General features: G+C 39.1%; 1 long non-coding RNA gene across 1 annotated transcript; it reads left to right on the plus strand.

Annotated features, from left to right (window-relative positions):
• The first annotated feature begins 1,927 nt into the window (after nt 1-1,927).
• LOC131002927 (uncharacterized) lies at nt 1,928-4,418 on the plus strand. Its single transcript, XR_009094469.1, has 3 exons — nt 1,928-2,322; nt 3,515-3,575; nt 4,192-4,418. It is a non-coding gene; the product is annotated as an uncharacterized LOC131002927 (long non-coding RNA).
• Nucleotides 4,419-11,434: the final 7,016 nt, after the last annotated feature.

Below are 11,434 nucleotides of genomic sequence, written 5' to 3' on the forward strand. Positions count from 1 at the left end.
CCATATCATCATCAAGAAGGGACTCCGTGGGGGAGTTGTACATTGTACTTGATATGATATCTAAGCAATGACCACATTTTAACCTTGAAAATTAAATTCTCGAAATTAACATACTCACTAGGACCATGCCGCTTTCAATTTAACTTTCTTGGTTATCTTATTTAAATCCATTCTCCAAAGTACTTGTGAAAATTACACAAGTAAGCCACGTGGGGTGGACGTTTACTGCATAACTCCCACTACTTTAATTGTTTAAATATTTTTTATAGAAACCTCTTCTGACAAACTTATGAGAAACAAATATGAAGTAAGCCACGTGGGGTGGACGTTTACTCACATTGTCAATCACTTTGTCTAGAGACCGCATGTGGAGGTCTACATAATTTTAAGAAAATAAAAATTAATAAGAAATGACCACAATTTAACTTTGAAATTAAATTCTCGAATTTGACATACTCACTCGGACCATGCCGCATTCAATTTAATTTCTTAGTTATCTTATTTAATTCCATCCTCTAAAGTACTCGTGAAAAATTATACGAGTAAGCCACGTGGGGTGGACATTTACTGCATAACTCCCACTACTTTAATGGATTTAAATATTTTTATAGAAACCTCATCTGACAAACTTATGAAAGAACAAACATGAAGTAAGCCACGTGGGGTGGACGTTTACTCACATTGTGAATCATTTTGTCTAGAGACCGCATGTGGAAAACTAAATAATTTTTAATCATCTATAAAATTATCAATACAGCTTAGTCTTTTTTTCTTTCAAAAGGTTTGATCATGCTCAACACATAATCCTAAACATGCTCATCTAGAACGCAACATGTAAAACATGCTCGCAGAATTCTAAAACATGCTTAAGAAAACGATAAACCTAGCATGCTTGTCTAAGCGCAGTTAATAAACACATATTAACAAGCAAAGACAAAAACAGCATGCATAGAGCATAAAGGATTAACACCACGACATGCAAAGAACAGAATTAAAACAATAAAGTTCTTCGTGACCCATTCGTGGAACCCCATATTTCTAATCTATTACAAAGAATAGAAAAGAAAAAGCTCAAAAACGTAAACTCGGCCCGAAACGCTTTAAACAGGCCCGTCTTTGAAAACTAGGGTTTGGGCCCCCTAGGGTTTGACAACACGCAGCTGCCACCTCCCACAGCAGCCGCCCCGGCGCTCGGCAGCAGCAGCCCGGCGCGCAGCCCCGGCGTGCAGCAGCAGCAGCCTGGCGCACTGCCCGGCGTGCAGCAGCAGCCTCCCGGCGTGCAGCAGCAGCCTCCCGGCGTGCTTGCACCCGCGCGCGCGCTGCCCAACGGCGCCCGCAGCCCCTCGTCCCCGATCCCGTGCGTCTCCTCCTTACTCCGTTCATCGTTGTTGATTCATCGTCGTCCTCGTCTCGTTCTCAAGTTTATAGATTTACATAGGAAAAACAAAAACAATTGAAATCCGAATCTAACCACGGATTTTCTGTAACACCCCGTGTTTTGAGAAGCTATTTGTGCCCTAGCTCGAATTTAAATTGAGTTTTAAATAGTAGCTAGAGGAATTATGCACGTGGGCGAATAAATGAGATAAGAAATTTTTAGAGTTTAATAGGAGGCGATATTATTTTCTCGAGTCTTATAAATTCTCTTATTGAGAAACCTATCTTCGCCCTATATTTTTATTAAAATGTCTATGTGATATAAATATTTTACTTGGTAGAATATTCACATATGATTTATTGATGCATTGTTATTATGATATTAGATATATCATAATAGAGATAATTTTTCCTCACATGAATAAATATATTTTCATGAGATATATTTTTCCCACATACTAAATAAGAGTTATAATTATTCAAGTATATATATATATATAGATATATATATATATATATACACACCTATCTCTCTTTCTCTCTCACTCTCTCTATCTCTCTCAATCTCTCTCACTCTTTCTCTCTCACTCTCTCACCCTTACGCAGCACTAGCTCCCTCCCCACTCTCCCACATTATTCTTCTCTTTCCCATCAATGGAAATCACATGCACCATTAAAGAGCCCCTAAAAAGCTAATCTAACTAGCCAACTCATTCCTCCACACTTTAAGCTCACAAGCACATGCACACCTCTCTCTCATCTCCCTCCCTCTCTTATTCTTCTTTATTTTCAGCAGCCCTCCTCCTCCTCCTCACTCCACCACACTTCTTTTTCTTGTTCCACCAAATATAGTAAGAACTAAGGTTTCTTAAAGTGTTCATCTTCAAGCTCAAGCTCCAAGCATACTACGCATCATCTTCTACTCCACCTCCATTGATCTTGTTGGTAGCAACCTCAATCCTCCTCTTATGTTATATATATATTTTCTTGTGGTATAAGCATGTATATTGATGCATAATTGAAGCATGATGAGTTATTAGTGTGAAAATGCATGAGAATGGTGATGAAAGTATAGATCTATGATGATATGTGTATATGTTGTTGTTTCAACCATTTTGAGAAGTTTTCTTACGTTCTGGACTGATCAGTCGACGAGGTTTCCCTCGTCCAAAACTCTTCAAAATTTTACAGTGTGTCGATATATGTGTCTTGAGGACGCTGGTAAAATTTCAAGTCATTTGGACTTCTTTTACTACCTTTTTAAAATGCAAAACTTTTACTGCGCATGTCCACCGGAAATTTAGAAAGGCAGTCCCTAGAGTCACACTTTTCAGTAACTTTCAAAAACATTCAGCCTCCCAAATTTTTATGGTAGAAAGATACATGTATTATACTGATTTACACCAAATTTCAAACCATTTGGCCAACGTTTACTATTTTTCAAAAATCATAGCTTCCAGTCGTGCAAAACTGCCGAATCTGGTAGACTGTGGGAAAACACCCATATCTCGTAAACCACTTGGAGTTTTTCACTCTACTTTTTTTTAAATAAAACTAGACCCAGAAAGGTTTTCAACAGTGTAAGTCTCGAATCTAGGAGATTTCTGAGTCAAAACAGTTTATTCGTTAAAGTTGAGGCAGAGCAGAATGATAAACTGTAGGAGTCTGAAAATTTCTACTTTGTAATTGTTTTGAGGATTTTAAAGTTTTGGTGGATTAATACACCATGTTATGTCATGAAAATACTACTAGAAAATTTTATATTTATTTCCAAGCTTACGTGAATATTTGGGAATTTACTTACAAGGAAAAAGATTTCGAGTTCATAGGATTATTTTTTTTTTAAGTCATTTGACTATTGTGATAAATCGTGAAAATGTATTATGTGGAAATTGATTATTGCAAAGTATGAATGACTATTTGATGTTTATGAATGCTATTTACCTAGGATTGAGAGTCTTTTAATTGGATAAGATATCTAATTAAATTGAGAGGTCCAATTGGGTAAATAGTAGATAGGTTATAAGATGAGATTAAGCATATGATGAAAGCATAAGTATTGAGATATTAGTTAGATGAAATTCTAACTAGAGTTTATTTTGTCACATGACAATCTAAACCACGTGCGCCACCAAAGGTTCGAGTGACGGCCGGCGTTAGTACGACTCTGAGCGTTACGTCATCGACCCCTGAGACAGGTGGGCTTTATTCTAACTCTATTATGGCTAGCTACCATGATAATGAGTTCAAATGCAAATTCTTATGAAAATGAAGCATGTTGAAGCATTATTGATGAATCTTATGAAAATGAAGCATGTTGAAGCATTATTGATGAGTATTATGAAAATTGTCAACTTGCCATATTTATTATTGATGAGAATGAGATATGGTATGTTGCCTCTATGAAAGACATGATTATGATCATGATGCAAGATATCGGCCTTTGACTGATTTATATGACAGTAAAGGTTTTGTGCGCAGAGGTGACCGTGAGCCGTCTCTAGTCGGCCGATCACGGTGATTTGAAGGAGGCCTCCTTCTCTTCACCTTATATATATATTATATGAGTTCTCATAGTTGGCACATACCGTGAATATTTAATGTCTGCAGACTAATGATATTATTATGATGATGCAAATGAGTTTATGACAGAAAAACATGAACAGGTATTTTTAATCTCAGTTAAATCCTGTTGATGCATTGAAAAGGGCAAGATTGACATATAGCTCTAAGAGCAACATTTCAATTATTTCCGGCATGAGTCCACTGAGTGCTTTTTGGTACTCAGCCCTGCATGTATTTCTAAATGTGCAGGTCTGGCTTGGCGCGAGGATGGGTGAAAGCTGTTGGAATTGTCAGTTGGCTGTGTCTTTCCTATGTCTCATATTTATCTTTATAAGCTTTGACTCTATAAGAATTTGAACTCCCTGCTATATGTCTTCACACATATAGTAACGCATCTCGCTGCATAACTCTGATGAAACTCTTTATTTAATTTGCTTATGTCTGTAATATCCCTTAAGGGAAATACTTCTCAGACCCTTGCTAAGTTTCAATGACTTAATCATGTTTACCCAAGCTAGTAATTATTTTGGTCTTGAAATCCTTCTTTAAAATGAGTAAAGTTTGCAATTGCTTCCGCTAAAATAAGATGTATTCCTATTTCTTTCACTATTTCTTTTATTAGTCGTACGATACTTGGTATACGCTATCACTGGCTATATCGGGCTGCGACATTTTCTCGCGGTGAAAAACGATTACAACGTCAAACGACGTATTCCACGAATCAACAGACCACGAAGAACAACAGCAGTAAAAACAACGCACATTATTAATCGTACATAAATTAATAATAGAGCCAAGAAATTAATCCTGGGCTCTGATACCAATTGAAGGAATATTAAATTGAGTTAACGTTCCGCTTTGCCCGATGATCGTTTCTTGGTTATTATTAATTTATCATACAACGATTAATCCTAACATGCTCCTATGAATTTAACAGCTGCACGTTGGAGTTCAGAAATACCTGAAGAATTCAGAAGAATTCGCAGATTCGTATCTGAACAGACCAGTCAGCTTCAAGCCTTCGTTTGAAGCCTCAAACGTCCTCAAATCGTATTTCGCCTAGAAATACGACTTCTTCGTCTTCGAGAGAGCTTTCCGGGGCCGCCTGATTCGTCGGAATCGGAGTTCTGTGGAGGAAGTTATGGCCGTTTTACGGAGACTGCCAGAACTTGGTTTCCTGCGAAAATCTGACTCCAGCTCAGATCTTCTGAACTGTATCCCGCTCAGCTTTCACCGTTGGATGGACAACGATCTATGAAAGTCCCAAGAGAGAATGCTCCACACGTTTTCCTGCGCCTCCCACAGCTCTCAAAACCCTAATTTTTATCAGTGTATTTTCCTAAGAGCTGACAGCTGTATTTAATAGAATTAAATACGTGTGGGACGCTTGGAATCTGTAATAGGCGTTCCTTCTCTCCTTCTAGGGCTAGGAGACTTTTGGGCCAGTCCAGGGACCAGATACAAGGAATAAAGATGGGCCTCAAATAAATTAATTTATCTATGGTCAGCCCAGACCATAATTAATTTATAAATATCAGTTCATTCCACTAGAGAACCGATACTGACTTACCCCTTTATTGCCGGTGATGAGTCGGGGGCTTGTATTTAGACTTATTAAATCTCTGTATTTAAAATATACGACATCCATTAATTAATTAGAGCTCTGACAGCTTAAATTAATTAATCTCTTTATAAATCCTTAAGCAGTACCACTCAAACTTTATTATTGCGCCTGAACTTAATCAACCTGCAGGGTTTAGCGCAATAAACCTTATTGAGCTCCTTAAGGGGATGTCATTATCCTATACCGAATATGGGTACTAATACAGATAATCAAATATCATATATTAACCGCTATCACTCAAGATACAGAGTACTCGAGTTAGTATATAACTTTCACCCATAGTAAGTCAAAGTGATATACGAATTAACATATATATCTGAATACTTATTAGTATTAAGATCTTATAAGTCACCGAGATCTTGATTCTTCACTTAAGTCAGATAGAAGAATACATCTCAACTGTGGTCCTATCAATACGTAATGACGTACCAGTATAGACAAGTAGCCAAGACAAACTACTTCCATCTATACTGCAGCCTAAACCAATAACTTGTCCTAGAGTTATTTCGGCTGTGATCATATTATATCTCTTAAGGTTATTCCAATTATATGGTCTTCTGTGATCTACAACACACCATATAATCTACTTATATAGAGATAAAGAACATACATATGCAATCATGAACACAATCAGATAGGAGATTAGATAGTGAACTTAGGAAACATTGTATACAAGCATAAAACGTTCTTGCTTTCAGTATACAAATCCAACAGGCTTGTGGAACTATCCGCACCGCATCTCCTGCCCTTACTGAGTACATCCGACTCCTTACTTTTCCGTTCTCTCTTCAAGAGGGAGTGAGGGAGTGGTTGTACGTTTTGCCCGAAAACAACATTACGACCTGGCAGCAGTTGCAGCAGAAGTTTCTCGAAAGGTACTTCCCACTCAGCCGTATCTAGAGCCTAAGGACCAGAATAAGCAACATCAAGATAGGGAATGGATAGATCTTATATGACTATTGGGGAAGATTAAAACAAATGCTAGCCAAATGCCCACAACATCAAATACCAGCCCACGATCTTGTTCGATACTTTGTGGGAGGACTTCGAAAGCAAGAAAGGCAATGGTTGCATGCTGCATGTGGAGGATCCATTTTGAACAAATCGGCAACAGAGGCATTCAAACTTATAGCTAATATGGCAGAGGAGTCAAGGGATGAAGAAGGCACAATAGAGAGAATGTCACCACCAGAACCATCGTCTGCCCAAGACGATAAGATTTACAAGCTGTGCAGTGCCTTAGTGAAGTTCATGAGCAACCAGATTCCTTTGATCAAGAAGCCGGTGAAAGCATGCCAACTTTGTATGGCATACACCCATGCAACGGATGAATGCCCTCAACTCTTTGAGGATGAAGAAGAAGTCAATGCTTTGGGACAGTTGGGAGGAAACAATGGAGGAAATGGTCAGAAGCTCTTTGAGCCCTACAGACAGCAGTACTCACAACAGCCTTCACAGGCAAGAGGGGTTTCCTTGACAGAGCTTGTGCACCAAATAGCACAGCAGCAAGTAAAATTCCAGCAAGAAACCGAAAAGTTTATAATGGAGTCAAGAGGAGGAATGCAGAATATCAATGCCCAGTTAGCCAACCTTGCCCAAACGATCGCTCGGATGGAAAAGAAGCAGGGCAAGCTTCCTGCCCAGGTGGAGGTTAAGGAGGTGAATGCTGTGATGCTGATGAGTGGGGAAGATATTCCGCCCCAGAAAGAACTTCTCGACCAAATGGGTGTTATGATCCAAGAAAGCCTGACAGAGGACTATGCCCAAAACGAGGATATGGAGGAAGCTGTTGGAATGATGGATACCCTAAAGGAGGAAGTGGGATACACAGAAGCCCTTAACAGTGGCGATTTTGAGGGTGTGCAGGGTGGGCGACCGCACAGGGCCCCGAAAAATCGAGGGCCCCCGATTATATATAGGTCTATATATTTATATATACTTGAATAATTGAAAAATACATAACTTCATTAACTAGTTCAGTGGAAAGATGCTTTCTTCAAGTTATGTGGAATCTTGTTGGTGCAGGTTCGATTCTTGAGAGTTACAAATTTACATTTTTATTGCTTTGGGGCCATTTTCCTTCATTAAGTGGCGTGTGAAATTGCAAGCGTTATTAGTGATTTTGTTTCAAAATTTACAAGGAGAGCAACACTTTTCAAGTGAATGTTTTAATTTTTAAATGTTTATTGTGTAATTCGATAAAAAAATAATAAAAAAAAATAAATAAATTATTGTTCAGTAATATATATAGGGTTGTATTCTACAGAAACAGAGCTTATACAAGAACATCATAAACATCGAACATGCATTGAACATGGCAGTAAATGTTCAACCCAATTCCGCGTTGAACATTAAACAAACGAACGCTAACCGTTAGATTAGATAAGATCAACGGCTAAGATTAAAACTCTATACTTTGCCTATATTTGCGTTTCTATTGAACACTCTTAAGTGTATAAAATATAAACGTTTCCTAATGTACGAATTTTATGTAGAACACGTATGAATTTATCCAACAGAGTTACGAATTGTAAAAAATAAATTTTTTGTTACCTTTGGGATTCGAACTCAGGACCACGAATTCATCCAACAGGGTTACGAATCAACCGTAGATCTTGATGATCTAAGGGCTGAAAATCATTTATATATATATATATATATTTGTTATATATATATATATATTTATTTGTTTATATTTTTGATACATTTTTAGCTTTAAAAAAGGGCCCGATTTTAAATTTCGCACTGGCCTTTCGTAGGTTAGTCCCGCCCCTGGCCCTTAATATTCCCACCATCGGATCAGAGGACAAGTTGGTGTCGTCACCCGATAGAGCACCCAAGCTCGTATTGAAGAATTTTCCCAAGCACCTAAAGTACATCTATCTGGGCGAGAATGAGACTATGCCCTTGAGCGTCAGTTCAGAGTTAAGCCCAACAGAGGAGGAGCAAGTCCGAGAGATTTTGAGCACATATGAGGAGGCAATCGGTTGGACCCTAGCGGACATCAAGGGCATAAGCCAGATTGTGTGCATGCATCATATTCTCATGGAGGAGGATGACTTTCCAGTTCTTGACCCACAACGAAAGCTCAATCCAACCGTGAAAGATGTGGTAATGAAGAGACCCTTGAAACCTCCTCTTGAGCATAACCCTCCTATGGTTTTGTTTTTATTTTGTTTTATTTTGAGTCTGTTTCGTCTATACCTTCTTTCTTGTTTTTATTTTTATTTTCGTAGTGTCTTTGCTTCGGCCTCCTCTACACACCCACTTTGCCCAAAGTAAAGTGTGTGTGTGGGGAGGGTCACCTTTTTTGTTTTCGTTTGTTGTTGGTATTCCTCCTTCTAACACCCTTTGCCTAAGGCAAAGTGTGTGAGTGTGGAGGAATACCTGTTTTTTTTATGTGTTTTGTTTGTGTTTCAGCATAATTTTTCCGAAGGACGTACGCATTAAGGGCAAGAGAGTCAGATTCACCACCTCTGTAGAGGTTACACCCACAACAAGCTTTCAGCCATCTGCCCCCGGCAAGTAAGAACAAGGAAAAGTCAGAGAGCCCTGCCCCTTTTGAGAGCAAGTAATAACGCCCGTATGGGCATAACAGAAGCCATGATGATGGAAATAAGAAAAGCACTCTTTGCATACCTTGCGAGCACTGGATTCAGGTGTCCACCTGAACTCTGTTCTGGGCATAACCCTCCCTAGGTCTTAGTTTTTTTATTTTCGTTTTGAGTTTGTTTTTCGACCTCCTCTACACACCTACTTTGCCCAAGACAAAGTGTGTGTGTGGGGTGGGTCGTGCGTTGTTTTCTTGTTCTGTGGTTAGCCTTTGATTTGCAATCAAATAAGCATGATTATATTCTGAGTTTGTTGTGCATGTAGTCTAAGATTTAAATTCAATGCGTGTCGTATGTAGTTGAGGACCATGGATAAGGCTGTGGGCATACCATGTGAGGTTTTGAGCTTTTATATATACTGTCTTATGCCCATAACAGTTTCTTCTTTCTTGTGTGAAAATTGATATCTTGACTAGGATAATGCTAGAACTTGCCTTGATTCTTAGTCGAACCCTGTGTACATAGTCTAGGTGTGTTAAATGATTTAGGCAATTCTTTCTTTAGCCCACAGAACCAAGCTGACCAACCCTACATCTATCACTTGCAAATCATTTTTGAGCTTAATAATTCATTTGAATTCACTTATAAATTTGCCTAGATTTGAGCCGTCCAGGTCAAACTGAACTTAAGGGCAAAAGAAGAGGAGATAATGTAGTGGATCCTATGGACAGGACTAGTGCAAAAATAGCAAAATGGGACATCTAATCCCAAAATAGAGAAAAAGTCCAGAAAAAGAAAAAGAAATAAAAGAGAAAAAAAAAGTTAATGTCTTGCTAAGTATGTGCTTAGGCCCATAAGAATAGGTAGGGATCTTAAAAATCTGGGAAGTCTGTTGCCCAAAATGATGTTCAGAACGACCTTAGCCTCGTACTAAAAATTCCTACCTTATGCTGTAAGCCACGATACAACCCATAAAAGACCTAATGAGATGCACCTAGAACTTTGACTAAAGGGGGAGACAATAGAAGATAGGCAAGCCTATGGCAAAACCTAGCATGATGTCACGAGCGTAAACACTTCCCAAAAACACTTGAGAGAATGAGCGATGTGGAGGAACATCCATACGCCTATAGACCCCTTCTTGACTCAACTGATGGAATCGCATGATTTTTTTGTCTTTGATTGCTTGCATGTTTTTGCTTAAATATTCTCTTGCATTTTGGTTCAGCAAACCCACGTATCGAGTCTTGTCCGTTTTGTTTGTGTCTGTCTTTTGGGCATAATTGCATGTGCAAGCTTGAGGACAATCGTGTTTAAAGTGTGTGCGTGTGATGAGCCCATGTTTGTGCTCATTTTTCGTGTCTGTTTTAGGTCTAGATAGAGTCTTTTTCCTTTGTTTTGCTAGAGTCAGTCGCCTGCGAGGGCGTAGTTCCAAGGAAAGCCCGTTCTTTGGGCAGAAGGTGCTTTTAAGGCATAATGCTGTTGCATTTCGCGAAAAAGGCATGAGTTTGAAGCAGAGGAGTTTGGGACACTCAAAAGCTTGTTTTGAAGACCAAAAGTCCGAGAAGCAGGATGTTGGGCAAACCGACCCTTTGCCCATAAGTACCGCGCAAGATCCAGTTGCATCGGAAGAAGGTTCTGGGCATAATGCGACTTCGGTTCGGGGAAGAAGTATGAGCATAGATACAAAGCCAATTGGAGATTAAAGCAGCAGGTTACAAAAGCTTAGATGAAGTTTGGAGTCGCTCAAGTTAACATAGCGCTTTGACTATAAGCACCGTGTCAGACCTAGTTGCGTCAGAAGATGATCAAGGGCAGAAGGTACAGGCGGAGCAGAGAACAAGAGTGCAGGAGATGGAGCACGTAAATTTCTGTTGAGGGCAAAGGCACAATCTGATAAGAAGATGTAGATAAGGAAAGAAATCCAAAAAAACCTTACCCCTTAAGGTTTGGATAAGAACAAATCAGCCTGCTGACCTGGATGCAATCTCTGGCAGAAGAAGCCCTAATTCCAGCCCACTCCTTTTGGGCCCAGCCCTACGTAGCCCTAACCCATGCCTATAAATACCACATAGCAGTGAACCATTCAGAGCAAGCAGAGGTAGGGGGGATTTTGAGGACGAATTTTGAGACCACTGTTGTAGTTTTACTTTCCTTAGTTAGTTAGGAGTACTTGCCCCTTATGGGCATAGTTGTTTAATTTTCTGTTCATGTTTTCTGCGGCACTTTTGGCCGTAAGTACTATTTGCCTTAAGTAAGTTTCTATTTCAGTTTTTACTTTATGTTTTCCTTTATGTCCTTTACTTTTGTTATTTCT

This window comes from Salvia miltiorrhiza, unplaced genomic scaffold, assembly GCF_028751815.1.
Source record: "Salvia miltiorrhiza cultivar Shanhuang (shh) unplaced genomic scaffold, IMPLAD_Smil_shh fragScaff_scaffold_39, whole genome shotgun sequence".
NCBI classification, from domain to species: Eukaryota; Viridiplantae; Streptophyta; class Magnoliopsida; order Lamiales; family Lamiaceae; genus Salvia; species Salvia miltiorrhiza.